Source organism: Balaenoptera physalus (assembly GCF_965194825.1).
Source record: "Balaenoptera physalus genome assembly, chromosome: 10".
Lineage (NCBI taxonomy): Eukaryota > Metazoa > Chordata > Mammalia > Artiodactyla > Balaenopteridae > Balaenoptera > Balaenoptera physalus.
In genome coordinates this window covers 5,438,908-5,455,105 of record NC_138889.1, presented here as the reverse complement: position 1 = coordinate 5,455,105, position 16,198 = coordinate 5,438,908, and the positions used below count along the sequence as shown (strand labels likewise).

The window sequence follows — 16,198 nt, the reverse complement described above, 5'->3', positions numbered from 1 at the left end:
TGAAAGCTGCTAAAAAACTAGACCTTAAATGTTCTCACTATAACAACAACCAAAAAACAAACAAACAAACCTGTAATTAGGTGAAGTGAAAGATGCGTTAACTAACCTTATTGTGATAAACATTTCACAATATATACATATATCAAATCATTACATTTTACATCTTAAACTTACACAATGTTATATGTCAAACATATCAAAAAAGCTGGGGTGAGGGGGAGATTGAGAATTTGTACCTATTTTACTGACTATTAGTCCTCTTTGTTAAAGTAGCTATTTAACTTCCTTTGCTTATTTTTTAAATGTGTGGTCTGCCTGTTTCTTACTGGTTTGTAGGGGCTTCTTGTACATTCTGTATATGAATCTTTTATCAGATATGTATTGCAAATATTAATATTTTCTCCCAGTCTGTGGCTTGCCTTTTCGTTTTCTTAATGTTGCCCTTCTATAAACAGAAGTTCTTAATTACAATGAAGTCTCATTTATCAGTCTCTTTTTTATGGTTGGTGCTTTTTTGTGCCCTTTGTAGAAAATATTTTTATTCCCTAGGGTGTAAAAATATTCTTCTATATTGTTTTCTAAAACCTTTGTTGTTTCACCTTTCACACTTAGATCTTATGAATGAAAAATATTGCTGCCATATCAGTAAACAAAGGATGTTGCAGCCTTCAAGCCATCACATTACGGCCTCCCCAGGTGAGCCCTGAGGGAACTCAGGATAGAACAGGATGCCCACCATCAAGTTGTCAACTGCTGCAGCCACCCCAGGCGATGGTTCACCCTGAGGAAACTCAGGATGAGAAAACACAGGATACTGGCCCCAGATAGCTGAGGTGCAGATCAAAGGAATGTTTCAGTGAGCCCAGACTTTGCATCTTCCCATACATAGAAAAGCACTAAATTCCTTAACTTGAGATATCTGGTTTTCTTTCATTAACAGTAAACTTTTTGATGTTCCGACTACCTGGTCTTAGCTGCAAAAACTCCTAATATATCTCCTGGCTTCCCCCTCGCCTCTTCAGAGCAGTCCCTCAGAGTTATCTGAGAGTCCTGTCTCCCGGGCTCCGGGCTTAAAGTCCTCAGAATGTCTGCCTCATAAAACATAACTCTCAACTTTTAGGTTGTGCTTTTTTTTTTCCAGTTAACAATCTACAATCCACTGTAACTGATTTCGTGTACCAGTGAGAGGGATAGATCAATATATAAAAATGTCCATATGGGTGTACAATTGACCCAGCTCTGTTAATTCAAAGACTACCCTCTCCACCCCACCCACTGCACTGCACTGCAAACTTGGCATAAATCAAGTGACTGTATCTGTGTGGGTCAGTTTCTAGACTCCGTTTCCTGTTCTTTTTGTTAATTGGTCTACTCTTGTACCAATTTTCATACTCTCTTGTTTATACAACTTCATAATAAGCCTTGACATCTGATAATGCAAGTCTTTCCGCTTTGTTTTTCAAGTTTGTCTTAGCTATTCTTACCCTTTTTGCATTTCCATGTTTGTTATAAAATCAGTTTATTGTTTTTCGACCACACATGAAAACAATCTTCCAGCGATTGACTGAGATTGCACTGACTATAGATCAATTTGGAGAGGATTAAATCATTAATATACTGAGTCTTTCAATATACGAGCATGGTATACCCCCCTTTTACATAGGTCTTCTTTAAATTCTCTCAGTATTGTTTTATAGGTTTCAGTGTTGAAGCCTTGGATATATTTTGTTAGATCTACTTATTAGTGATTATTACCTGAATCAATCATTTTATTAGAAATCGCCAAATGGTGATTTTCTAATTCTATCATTCATTATGCACTTAGCTAGAATTTTTCTTCAAAGATCTCCTTCATCCTCTAAGACTATCTAATTTCCCTGATGCATAGTTCATACCAGAAAGGCGGGATAAATGCTTCCTCTTCTTTCCATGTAGTTACTAATTTTTAACCTAATGAGTTGGTGTCCCAGCAACCCCCAAAACCATCTCATTAGTTTTGTTTTTGTTGGGAAAAGCAGTCTCATGGGCAGTCTTTCAACCCGTACTTGGCCCCATAAGAATGGGCCATGGGCCTGGACCACTTCTTACCAAAAGACAGAGGGCCCACACCGCTGTGCCGGCCTATGGCCTGTATGGGAATATCTTTCCCTGATTCAGACTCAACCTGTGCTCATCTGTCCTGCTTGCACATGTGCACAACCCCAGGGGGGGAGTCGGGGTCCTTCTGCTCTAGCACGAAAGGGGTGCTTCTAGACCAATTGCCCTGTGATGGCTGCCAGGGTGGAGAGGGACCCGCTGGCCACGGGGGACCAATGCGCGCTACTGAGGCTGATCTCGCTCTATCTCTATGTGAGCACAGCGATGCCCCCCCCCACGGATGTACCGTGTTGTTTTCCTTGGCAACTCTGACACCAAGACGCAGTGGGCAGCATGTCTGGACATCTACTGCTGGTGGCTGGTGGTGTGATGGGCTTTGCTCTCCTCCACGAAGTGGGCGTCCTCCCTGGGACTGGGAACGGGTTCATTGTATTCTACTCGACAAATTTTATTTTTCTCTTTAGAATATCATTATGAATGAATGGTTTTTAATATATCCAATATGCTTTTTATATTGTTGGCATTCTATTGGTTTTTCAAATGGTCCCATCTTTAGAGTGTTCCTTCAAGCTAGCTCCTGTGTCCTTTTAACAAAGCTCCTGCCTTTACGTAGGTTTCTGCAAGTCAGAGCCTGAGAAAAAAGTTTGTGTGCAGGTAGTGTCTCTGGGAAGTTGATTCCAGAGAGCAGGAGTGAGAGATGTAGGGAGTGTCACACGGAAGAAGGGACAGGTCAGCCACCAAGACTTTCTTTCTGACCGGTACTTTTTGAGGAGTTTTTTTTGAAATATGTCTCAGAACTATCTGCCCATGGGACAGAAGAGAAGCATTTATGGATTGGCTACTATTCCCCATTCATGGAAAATGGCCTCATGGGCATTTATTCCCCGCAAACTCCTAGTTGCACATGCATGACCACTAAGTGGGTTTGTGCCAAGAGTCTGCACCCTGTGAGCCTCAGAGAAGTCCCAAGTCAGGAAGAAGAAATCATAGCATAAGCACTCATGTAAATCTCTGACCACACCTGCACAAAGCCTGTCAAAGGTTGCACTGTCACCACAATCATGACTGAATAAGAGGTGGGGCTGAGAGGGTTCTGTAGCGTTGCAGCAGAGGTGCTAGCGCTGTCCACTAGAGCCACTCATGCCTCTCTTAAGTCCAATTCATCACAGAGCCTTCTTCCATGTAGTGGTCAATCAGGATTTCTGCAAGACTCCGTGGAAGAGTGTTAGTGGAAAAAACTACAGTCCTCACAGCTCAGCTGGTCCTGAGACCATGATTGAGACAATCATCACATACAACCCAATCTAGATTCCCTCACTGCCACCAGCACTTCAGCTTGGAACACACTTCTAAAATGGAGTTAACAATCTCACCCCTACCTCTATCCTGTCCAGTGTTATTACTACCATGAGGTAACCAAGGTAGCTTTCCATACCTTCCTTTATGCTCATTCATGTACCAAACACACACACACACACACACCACACACTTGTGTATGTATGTAATATGATCTCATTATTGCAAAACAAAAGAACGGACAAACAAACAAAAAGAAAAGAAAAAATTAACTAGATCTAATAGACATACACACCCAACAGCAACAGAATATAAATTCTTCTCAAGTGCACATGGACCATTCTCTAGGATAGACCATATGTTAGGCCACAAATCAACTCTCAATAGATTTTAAAAGATAAATATCAGATACATGTATATGTATAACTGAATCACTTTGTTGTATACCTGAAACTAACACAACATTGTTAATCAACTATAGTCCAATATAAAATAAAAAGTTAAAAATTAATAAATAAAAGTATCTTCTCTGACCACAACAGGATGAAGTTAGCAATCAATAACCAAAGGAGAACTTGAAAATTCACAAATTAAACATCACACACTTAAACACTCAATGGGTCAAAGAAGAAATCACAAGGGGAATTTAAAAATACTTATACATGAATGAAAATGAAAACACAACATACTAAAATTTATGGGATGCAATAGTAAGAGAAAATTTTATAGCTGTGAATGTTTGCACTAAAATCAAGAAAGATCTCAAATTAACAATCTACCTTTACTACTCAAAGAACTAGGAAAAGAGGAATTCCCTGGCAGTCCAGTGGTTAGGACTCTGCACTTTCACTGCTGAGGGCACAGGTTCAATCACTGGTCAGGCAACTAAGAACCCACAAGCCACACAGCACAGCCAAAAAAAAAGAGAAAAAGGAACTAGAAAAAGAAGAAAAAACTAAACCCAACAGTAGCAAAAGAAAGGAAATAATAAAAGTTATAGCAGAGGTAAGTAAAATCAAGAACAGAAAAACAATAGAAAAAAATCAATGAAACAAAAAGTTGGTTCTTGAAAAAGATTAACAAAATTGAGAAACCTTTAGCTAGACTGACTAATTTAAAAAGAAAGAGAAGACTCCAATTACTAAAATCTGAAATATAAGTGGCGGCATTACTACCAATTCTATAGAAATAAAAAGGATTACAAGAGAAAAACTGTACTATGAACAACTGTATGCCAACAAATCAGATAACCTAGATGAAATGAACAAATTCCTAGAATCACACAACCTACCAGAACTGAATCATGAAGAAACAGAAAATCTGAACAAGCCTAAAACTAGTAAGGAGATTGAATCAAAAATCAAAAACCTCCCAACAAAGAAAAGCCCTGGGCCTAATAAGTTCATGGGTTAATTCTACCAAACATTTAAAGAATTAACACCAATCCTTCTCAAACTTTCAAAAAAATTGAAGAGAAAGGAATACATCCTTACTCATTCTATGAGGTCAGCATTGTCCTGATACCAAAGTCAATAAAACCATTACAAGAAAATTACAAACCAATATTATTTATGAATATTGATGCAAAAATCCTTAACAAAATACTGGTAAAGAGAATTCAACAGCATATCAAAGGGATTATACACCATGACCGAATGGAATTTATTCCTAGAATGCAAGGGTAGCTCAACATATGAAAATCAATTAATGTAATACACTACATTAACAGAATGAAAAGGGGGAAGAAAACTATATGATCATATCAAACAACACAGAAAAACATTTGAAAACAATTCAACAGCTTTTTATGAAAATAACACTCAATAAACAAGGCATAGAAAGAAACTACCCTAAAATAACAAAGTCCATAAATGAAAAACCCACAGCTTACAGAATACTCAGTGGTGAAAGACTAAAAGCTTTTCCTCTAAAAATAGGAACTAGACAAGGATACTCACTTTTTCCAATTCTATTCAACATAGTATTAGAAGTTCTAGCCAGAGTAATAAGGCAAGGAAAAGAAACAAAAGGCATCCAAGTTAGAAAGGAAGAAATAAAATGATCTGTATTCACCGATGACATGATCTTGTATGTAGAAAACCCTATTACACACACAACAACAAAAAACAAAACAAAACAAAAACAAACTTTAGAAATAATAAACAACAAAGTAGCAGAACACAAAATCAACACTCAAAAATCAGTTGTGTTTCTATACACTAACAACAAAAACCTGAAATTAAGAAAATAATTCCATTTACAATAGCACTCAGAAAGAATAAAGCACTTAGGAATTAACTTAACCAAGGGGACTTCCCTGGTGGCGCAGTGGTTAAGAATCTGCCTGCCAATGAAGGGGATGCGAGTTCAATCCCTGGTCTGGGAAGATCCCACATCCCGCAGAGCAACTAAGCCCATGTGCCACAACTACTGAGCCTGCGCTCTAGACCCCATGAGCCACAACTACTGAGCCCGCATGCTGCAACTACTGAAGCCCATGTGCCTAGAGACCGTGCTCTGCAACAAGAGAAGCCACCGCAATAAGAAGCCCACACACTGCAACAAAGAGTAGCCCCCACTCGCCACAACTAGAGAAAGCCCACACGCAGCAACGAAGACCCAACGCAGCCCAAAAAAAAAAAAAAAAAATTTAAAAGAAAAACAAACAAAACAAAACAAACAAAGAAAACCTTAACCAAGGAGGTGAAAGACTTGTACACTGAAAACTGCAAAACATTGCTGAAAGAAATTAAAGAAGACATAAATAAATGGAAGGACACCTTGTGTTCATGGATTAGAAGACTTAATTTTAAAATGTTAATACTACCTGAAGCAATCTACAGAGTCAATGCAAACCCTATCAAAATCCCAAAGATTTTATTTTTGCAGAAATGGAAAAATCCATCTTAAAATTCATATGGAATATCAAAGAACACCACATAGCCAAAGCAATCTTGAAAAAGAAAAACAAATTTGGAAGGCTTACACTTCCTGATTTCAAAATTTACTACAAAGCTGCAATAATGAAAACAGTATGGTTCTGGTAAGACAGATATATAGGCCAATGTAATAAAACAGAGAGCCTAGAAATAAACCCACGCATATATATGGTCAAGTGATCTTTTACAAGGGTGACAAGACAATTCAATGGGGAAAGAACAGTCTTTTCAACAAATAATGCAGGGAAAACTGGATATACACATTCTAAATAGTGAAGTTGGACCCTCACTTAACACCATATACAAAAAATTAACTCAAAATGGATAAAAGGGGGACTTCCCTGGTGGCGCAATGGATAAGACTCCGTGCTTGCAATGCAGGGGGCGTGGTTCGATCCCTGGTCAGGGAACTAGATTCCACGTGCATGCCACAACTAAGGAGCCCGCATGCCACTACTAAGGAGCCCTGGAGCCACAACTAAGGAGCCCACCTGCCACAACTAAGACCCAGAGCAACCAAGTAAATAAATAAATATTTTAAAACTGGATAAAAGATCTAAGCATAAGAGCTAAAACTATAAAACTCTTAGAAGAAGACATAGGGGGAAATCTTCATGGTGTTGGATTTGACAGTGGTTTCTTGGATATGACATGAAAATCCCAGGAACAAAAGCAAAAATAGCAAACTGGACTTTATCAAAATTAAAACTTTTTTGCATCAAAGGACACTATCAACAGAGTAAAAAGGCAGCCCACAGAATGGGAGAAAATATTTGCAGATCACATATCTGATAAGAGATTAATATCCAGAATATTTAGAGACTTTCTAAAACTCAACAACAAAAATCAAAATACCCAATTCAAAAATGGGCAAAGCGTTCAGACATTTCTCCAGAGAAGATATACAAATGGCCAATAAGCACACGAAAAGATGCTCAACAGCACTAATCATTAGAGAGCTGCAAATCAAAACCACAGTGAGATACTACTTCACACCTATTAGGATGGCTATTACCCAAAAACCAAAAACAAGCATTGTCAAGGATGTGGAGAAATTGGAACGCTTGTGCACTGCTGGTGGGAACGTAAAATGGTGCAGCTGCTGTGGAAAACAGTATGGCAGTTCCTCAAAAACTTAAACATAGAATAACCATTTGATCCAGCAATTCCACTTCTGGGTATATACACCAAAGAACTGAAAGCAAGAACCCGAACAGATATTTGTACACCAAATAAAACCAAGATTTATAGCAGCATCATTCACCGTAGCCAAAAGCAGAAACAATACAAATGTCCATCAACAGGTGAATGGATAAACAAAATATAGTATACACGTACAACAGAATCTTATTCAGCCTTAGAAAGCAATGAAATTGTGATACATGCTACAATATGGATGAACCTTGAAGACACTATGCTAAATGAAATAAGTGAGACCTAATAGGACAGATTCTGTATGATTCCACTTAAAAGAGATACCTTGAGTAGTCAGATTCATAGAGAATGTGGAACAGTGGTTACCAGGGGCTTGGGGAGCAAGGAATGGGCAGTTATTGTTTAATAGGTGTACAGTTTCAGTATAGGACAATAAAAAGTTCTGGAGATAGATAGATAGATGGTTGTACAGCAATGTGAACATACTTAATGCCACTGTAGTGTACAATTAAAATGGTTAAAATGTTAATTTTTATGTTATGTATATTTTATCACAAAAAAAAAAAGAAAAACAAAAATCTCTCACCACTCTGCAGACTTAACTTTAACAATACATTATGACTATTTTCCTGGTCAACAAATATAAATCTAATTCACCCTTTTTAATCACTGCACAATATATCATAGAAAGGGCATGCTATACCCTATTTAACTACTCCCATATTGAGAAACACTTGCTGTTATAAATAATGTTGCAGTCAGAATCTTTAAGGTTCTTACGATGTATTTGTTCTGTGCAATGGCGTCTCCAAACTGTGATTCCTGGTGAATGGTATATTTATATCTTTATTTAATCCATTTTCAGTTTTTGTTTGTTCAAGGTATCAAGCAGGAGGGAAGATGTTCTGCATTAGTTAGGTCATGGACTTGGTTGCATGTGACGAAAACCTCCAATAGCTGTGACTTACAGCTGTAATATAATTTTATTTCTCTTTCACATTACAGTCTGGAGATGGGCATTCCAGGACTGGTACAGAGACTACTGAGCGAGATCACCCAAGCATCCAGACTCCTTTTATTCTCTTACTCCACCATTCATTTTCATGGTCCCTGATGGCCCACTGTCATGTCCATATTCCAGTCAGCAGGAGAGGGGAGGGGAGAAGCCCGGCACAAGCCCTTTCTCTCAGGACTCCACCCAGAGGTTGCCTAAACCACTTCCACTCATAGCCTATTTTCCTGAACTTAGTCACGTAACCCATCCTACCTAAAAGGGAGGCTGAGAAAGATAGTGTTCCTGCTGGGTGGCCGTGTGCCCCGTTAGCACCATGATGGCCAAGAGGAGGTGGGATGATGAACAACTCTATGATAAGATCCTCCAAAAGAACAGTCAATTATGTCAGCAATATTTATAAAATAACCATTTCCCACCAAATTAAAATGCCATCCTTGTGTTCATTTAGGCACATACGACCAATCTGTTTCTAAATGCTAATCTGCTCCACTTTTATATTAAATGAACTTTGTAATAATTGTTAGCTGCTCTTATTGTATTACAGTTGTTGATACATTAGTAATTTAGCTTTTGTTAACTGTTTGATTTAAGCTGTTTGATTTATACTATTTCCACAGATCAAGTTAAAGATGGTCAAACTTATTTTGTAAAAACTGGTTTGTCCTGGCTCTTGGACATTATCATTTGAGGCAGAAGTAATTTTCTTAGTTCTAGGTATTCAATGTTAAGAAGCATCTCTACCCACCTTTGACTACAGCTAAGAGGTCACACATTTGTTTCATCATCGTTGCCTTAGAGGAAAAGAGACCATTACCAAAGAGAAAGCCTGACCACAGCAAGGGTCTGTTGAGAGGGACAGCATTTCCCAGGGTAACAGGCATGCAGGACTCCGCCTTACCATCCATTTCACAAACAGTGGGTGTGAGCAAGTGCCAGGATGAGGCCTAATGGTTAAATCAATTCCCACGTTGATGGGAAATTAAAGTGGTACTCTCCAGCTCCTGGCTCTGGCACACTATCCATCTCAAGTATGTGGCTCCATTAGCCTTTTAACTGATAGCACTGTCTCTGGCTTTATCTCCTTCCACCAGGCCTCATGCACTCTATTTATAGAGGAAAATTTTGCTCAGGTTTATGCCTTATGCTCAAAAGTGCCTTCCTTTGACTTTGGCTTTAGAGAAAAGAAAAGCTACGTGATCAAAAGAAGCTGCACTGGGGATCCTGTCCTCTTTCCACCCTGCTTTTGCCTCTCTCTAAAACCTAAATACAGCACCTCTTCCATGAAGCCTTCCTGGTTTCCAGTGCCTACAACAATGGAATAAGCTGGAAGGCATCTTAGAGACCTGGAGGCTCCATTCTCAGCCCTGACTTCCTCTGCTCCCCTGAATCTGCCCGCACTCCTCCCCTAGATTCTGATCAGTGGTCTGAGATGGAGCCGTAGCTCTTGCATTATTTTAACTTCTACAAGCGATTATGAGCAACAGACAGCATGGGAAACTATACAACTAGGCCAACCCCTTAACTTAGAGATGAGAGCATGGAGACCACATGACACTACAAAGTCATGCCTTCCTTCCTAGAAGCAGCTCCTTCAAGGCAGGGACGTTATTTCCTTTGCAGCTGTGTCTCCAGAACCTAGAACTGTGTCTACCTAGCATGTAGATTTGTTGGCAGATTTGTTGAATGAATGAATGAACTAATGAATATGACACCAAGCTTAAACTAGAAAACTGGTCCGGGATATGACACCAGAGCCTTCCTTTGCTGGAGGGTGATCTGTGCCTAGCTGGCAGGCCTGTTCACCACGATTGCTTGGCTTGGTAAACAGTCTTCCTTGAGCCAGCCTCCGCTGTCACCTCCCAAGCTCTGTAATTGCTTTGCATCATAGGAGGTCAAGGTTAGTCACGGCTGGCCTTACGTGTCTGGGAACCGGCCCCCGTTGGAACACACATCTTAGGGAGTGTCTGGAGCGGGAGGGTCAGGGGCGTGGAGGGCAGTGCGGACTTTGAGACGGGCGGCCCAGCCCCCGGGCAGGTGCGGGGAGGGGCGGGCGGGGTTGGGGGAGGGCCGGCTGGCGGCGGGGAGGCGGCCGGGCGGGGAGGGGCGCTCGCACCTGCGGGGCGGCAGCTGCACTCGGCGCGCAAAGCGGCCGCGGACTGACGGCTCGGAGGCGCTCGGCGTAGGTGAGACGCCGGCTGCGGGCAGGGCGCTCGGCCCGGAGGGGTTCCGACGCGGAGGGGCTCGGCCAGGGGAGGGGCTCGGCTGGGGAGGGCAGGGAGGCGCTGGAGGTCCAGGGATGGGGAAGCTGACCCGGGGGCCCCCTCGGGGCTGGAGTTGGGGCCGCACTGGGCGGCTCCCACCGCGCCCGCGCACCTGTGGCCGATCGCCAGCGGCCCTGGGGTGAATATTGGCGCGACCCCGGCCTGGCAGGGCGACCGTGTCGCCCGGTGAGAGGAGCTTCCAATTGTGAAGCCCCTGCCCTCCGTTCCGCCCCGAGGATCGGAAACCCGGCGGTGATGGCTCGTGTCCCGCCCGGAGACCGAAGCTGTCTCGAGTCCGCGGCTCGCAGCGGAGGCACCTCCACCCCGACCCTCCCCGGGCCGGCGCCGCCGCCCCCCCACGAATGCGCCCACCACATACTCTCCTTAGGCCAGCAAGCCTGGAGGCTAATAGCAAGAGGCGACTGACAGATAATGTCCCCCGAGCCATTATTTAGCTTTCACCGACAGGCCAGTGGGCAGAGGGATGCGAGGGGTCAAGGGGGGAAGGTTAGCAGTGGTTGGAGAGGTTTAGTGGGACCTGAAAATAGTTTTAGGTGTCCCCGTCTGGGTCCAGAGTGATAGCCTCTGGAGACAGGAGCTAGCCCTCCATGTAAGAAGGGTTGTGCTGCAGCAAGGGAAGCCCCTTATGAAATAAACCATTTAAAAATTTTAGCCAGAAATGACCACTTCCTTCCTGTTCTCTTCCACCACTGCCCTCGTCTGCCATTTTCCCCACATCCCTGACCGTCTGCCCCGTTGCCCTACCCACCGCTCTGCTGGGCTCATAAAGTGACAAAAGAATTTTACCTGTATTTTTACATTCACTTTAATAAGTAGTATGGCTTATTGTTAAAGGAAACGTGTACTCTTTTTAACCAGATTGCAACCTATTCAATATATTCTGGGTTTTGTACCATGTTGAACACTGCTGGGGAGAAAAATAATACACTCTGAGATAGGGGCGTGCGGCCTGCTTCAGACTGAGCTCTTCCTGACTGAGACTTCCTCTGTAGTTACCCTCTGTTCCTAAAGTTTCTGGAAAAGATATGGAACTGATATGAGGGCTTTGTTGAATAAGGCCCCTTAATTTTACAAGGGGAGAGCACCTGACATAAGCAGAGAAAAAGGCTTTATTTCTGGTTATGCATTATTTGTTCTGGTACTACAGGAGGCAAGCATTCAGTTTTCTTTTTAAAGACCTTTGATTTCCTCTCACTTCTTCCATGGACGGTGGAAACAGTATTACCACTTACCACATACTCTGCATTTTTCCTTATATTCTATGGGTTCCTCCCCGACCCTTCTGGGGCATGTTGGTTGTGATGGACTATGTGAAGTTATTGAATCTCACGTTTGGCACCAGTAATTTTATTTAAAGTATTCCCCAATATATCCTTGGTTATGTGCCTTGCCTAATCTTAGCAAATAGCACTTTGAAATTGTCAGGATTTGGCAAGGGCTGAGGTGAAAGGGGGATAAAGAGGAAGAAATAATTCTGCTTTCTTATCTCCCCACCACCTTCACATTCACTTTGGCTGCCATGCTCAGTTGGTCAAAGTACAGATGTTACCTACGTTGGTTGTAATCAAAAGATTGTCTCTTTCTCTCAAATGCATCTGCTGTTGAAAATGGATACGGGCAATTTTACCGTGTGTAGAACCACTCCCATAGCCAAAGTTCCTGTTACTGCAAAACTTTTTATAATTGTGAGTAAGAGAATGGAAGTCATGACTGCGTCATCAGCTAATGGCTGCATATGTAGACAAATTTCCCATCTACACTTGAGACAGGTTATAAGGCAAAACCCAGATTATTCACAACACTATACAATACTGAATGTGGACAATTAGAGGCCACAGGTAAGTGATGTAATTCCCACACTTCGTTTGAACCCAGCTTCCCTTTTAACCAGCCAGCCCTTTCTCCCAACCTTTACTGGGGCTAGAAACAGAGATGATTTCAGTTTTAGCTGTTCTTGTTTCTCTTGCCTGTTCTCTTATGTAAAAATAAAATGGGCCACAAGGTACACTATGGCAGGCAGAAGGAAACTCAAAAGATCTATCTGCCTCGTGTAATGAAGAATTAAACTGAAAACATCAAAGCACACTCATGTATTCCCCTAGCAGGATTTAGATTTCTAAGCCATTATCAATATCTTGCTGGTATCAAATCATAATGGGGCTTTACAGAGTACCAGGCATTTTCCTTAATAAGCAGCACTTTGAGGTCAGAGTAATAGCCCTATTTTTTTTTTTTAGTATGCTTTTTATTTTTTTTATTTTTTTAATAGATCTTTATTGGAGTATAATTGCTTCATATTTTATAAATGAGGAAATTGAGACTTAGAGACACTGAGTGTCCGTCCCAGGGTTACTCAGCTGTTACGTGGCAGAGCCGGGTCTCAAACCAGAACTCCCTCCAGCGTGTTCTTTTTCCCTTTGTTTGTTTAATTTGGAGTGGGCAGTTGTTTGTGATTTGTTTAATATATCCTCTGACTTGAACTCTTAGAGTCTAAATTTAGAAACACTCTTGTCTGGTATATTTCATGGCCATCTTTGTTCAATGTAATCACAAAATATTTTAGAGCTGAGCCCAATCTTCTTGTTTTTCAAAGAAGAAAAGTGGATTCGGGAAAAATTAAGCCATCACCCCCTGTAGCTTCCCGAAATGTACTTTGCTAATGAATTACAGAGAAAACCTAGGTCTCCCAATGTCCAGACTATTGCTCCTTCTGGCATGTGGTCCCCTGAGGACTTCCTACATACATAAATCAAGTGGTTTATTTCGATTGACTCTGTTGCTTTAGGGTCTGTGACAGCAAACCATAGCCCCTCTGAATCCTGGACTCAGACACCTGTAGATTCTTCTACTCTAACTGTATTCCACATTCCATGGGGGAAAGAGCCTTATTTGTCTGGCCCATTGTATTATTCCTAGCACAGTGCCCAAAGCACTCAAAAAAATGTGTTCAATATACAGTATATCAAATACACATTTGAACAAGTATGAGATGTCATCAGGATTTCATTCAGCTACAAGTCACAGAAGACCCCACTCTGGGGGCTTAATAAGTAAGGAGTTTATTCTTCTCAGAGAACCAGAGGTCTGCAGGTGCAAAGTCCAGGGCCGGAGCAGGCTCCTTCCACCCTTAGCACGCTTTCGTCCTCACTGAAGGACAGGCACCTCTTCTGTGCTTAACAGAAAGAAGGGCAGAAGGCATGTACCAGCTGAGTCTGTCCCTTTTTGATAATACAGTAAGTCCCCTACATACGAACCTTTAAGTTGCGAACTTTCAAAGATGCGAACATGTGTTCGCATGTCCAATCACGTAAGTTAGTTCACGTGAAACTGCAGCTTGCCCTCTGTCTCCTATTGCTGACAGTCCTTCAGCTCTACCATCTCCCACCTCCTCTCCCTCCTCCAGTCAGTAACTCTTCTTGCCTGTTCACTCGATGCCAGACCCTGGATGCCAGCTGTTGGACTGTACTACTGTACTTTTCAAGGTACTGTACTGTAAGATTTAAAATGTTTTATTTTTTGTGTATTATTTGTGTGAAAAGTATTATAAACCTATTACAGTACAGTACTACATAGCTGAACGTGTTAGTTGGGTACTTAGGCTAACTTAGCTGGACTTACAAACAAATTGGACTTAACGAACGTGCTCTCAGAACAGAACTCGTTTATGTAGGGGACTTACTGTAATATTAAGATCTTCCCTGGAAGCTCCACCCAGTAGACCTCTTATACATCTCACTGGTATAAAGACTATGTCACACAACTACCCCAAACTGTAAGGAGCCTGAGAAAATCCAGTGTTTTCGTTGGACATGTTGCCAATACAACAAAATAGGGATTCTGTTAATAAGGAAGAATGGATATCAGGTAAGCAAATAGCAGTGTCTGCCATGGTGCTTTTTATGGGTCACTGACTCTGTTTCTACATCTGTTATTCTTTTTCATTTTATTTTTTGTTGTTTGGTTTACTAAAAAGCAATAGATAATGCAGTGGGTCTAGGGGAACTTTTTGAAATTGTAGGTTCCAAGTCCCGCCCTGAGAAATGCTGATTACTTAGGTCTGGGATGGGTCTCTAAATCTGAATGATAAACTGGCACTGCAGGTAATTTGAATGCAGGTAGTCACAGGACCACAACTTGAAAAACACTGAATTTGGGGTAGTTTAGCAGAGGCACCTTCATTTTATTTCCAACAGCTTTCTGTCTCACTCCTCTTGGGGCATCACTTTCTTTTTTTAATTCTCTATTTTGGTCAAAACAAATAAATGTGTAGTCTTAAAAGTTCTACAAGGTTTTTATGGAGTTTATACAAAGCTGCATCCCCAGAGGCAACTACTTTCCATGCTTTTGGCTACATTTTTCTCATGTTTACCATCATATTCCCAAATAACATGCAAATATTGGCTCTTCCCCCCACCCCCCGGCCACACACACACAGTTCTAGATAATATCTACTGACATTCTACCTTGAAGGATGTGGCTTTAGCTCTCTTATACCCTCATAATTCTACTTCACATTCACTTCCCTTTCTTGCAAGGTCCCAATATATCAAGTTATATCATAATATTTTTCGATATAGTAATGTTTAGTGTTTGCATTATTATGACTATGTAAATATTATTCACAACCGAGCCATATGATAAACCATGATTTTTACACCTCCTCTCTTGTACAACCTTTTCTATTGTCCTGGAGTAAGTCACTGCTACATCTTCAATTACTTAAGTGTTGAGTACTCATTACTAATTCTTGCTCAACCTTTGACAGGATGGTAAAATTCCTCTCAGTAGAGTTAGTCAACGTCAAGTAAGTAGCCAGTTTTCTTTTTTTTTTTTTTTTTTCCTTGGGAAATCCCTGCTCGGCCAGCTCCCCCATTCTCTGGAACTGGTCCTTCTCTGAGCCCCTTGTTACCCTGGGAGCTCCCTCATTGGCATCCTGTGGATTGTACAGGATTCCTGTCCCTTGGAGTCCATGCCTTTTCGTTCCTTGGTTCTGCTGGAGCATAGCTTCCTGAGGAAGGATGCATGGAGGTAGAGGCAGCTTTACCCGGAGCTGATGAAGTCACAGGGCCACTGTGAGGGCTGCAAATCGCTGCAAGCTGTCGGGGGTGTGGGCAGGGAGCCAGGTTGCCTTCGAGAGGCATTTTTGGTCAATTTTCTAAAGAGATTTTAAAAGAAAGAGCCCTGAATCTCCATGGCTCCGGTTTGTTGTGATTTCTTTCCTCAATGTAAATAAATATTCACCTTCACACCCAACTTTGTAATTCAATGATTTTTTTTTTTGTTTTTGAATTTTTGGATTTTATTTTTTATACAGCAGGTTCTTATTAGTCATCAATTTTATACACATCAGTGTATATATATGTCAATCCCAATCTCCTAATTCATCCCACCACCACTCCCACCCCCCTGCTGCT

General features: G+C 41.5%; 1 protein-coding gene across 1 annotated transcript in view; it reads left to right on the top strand.

The window, feature by feature from the left end:
* Positions 1-10,593: 10,593 nt before the first annotated feature.
* Positions 10,594-16,198, top strand: part of TMEM45B (transmembrane protein 45B) — a 30,735-nt gene continuing 25,130 nt past the window's right edge. The window contains exon 1 of the mRNA XM_082476247.1: positions 10,594-10,685. The gene's annotated coding sequence lies outside the window, so the exon portion shown is untranslated. The remainder of the gene's footprint in view (positions 10,686-16,198) is intronic.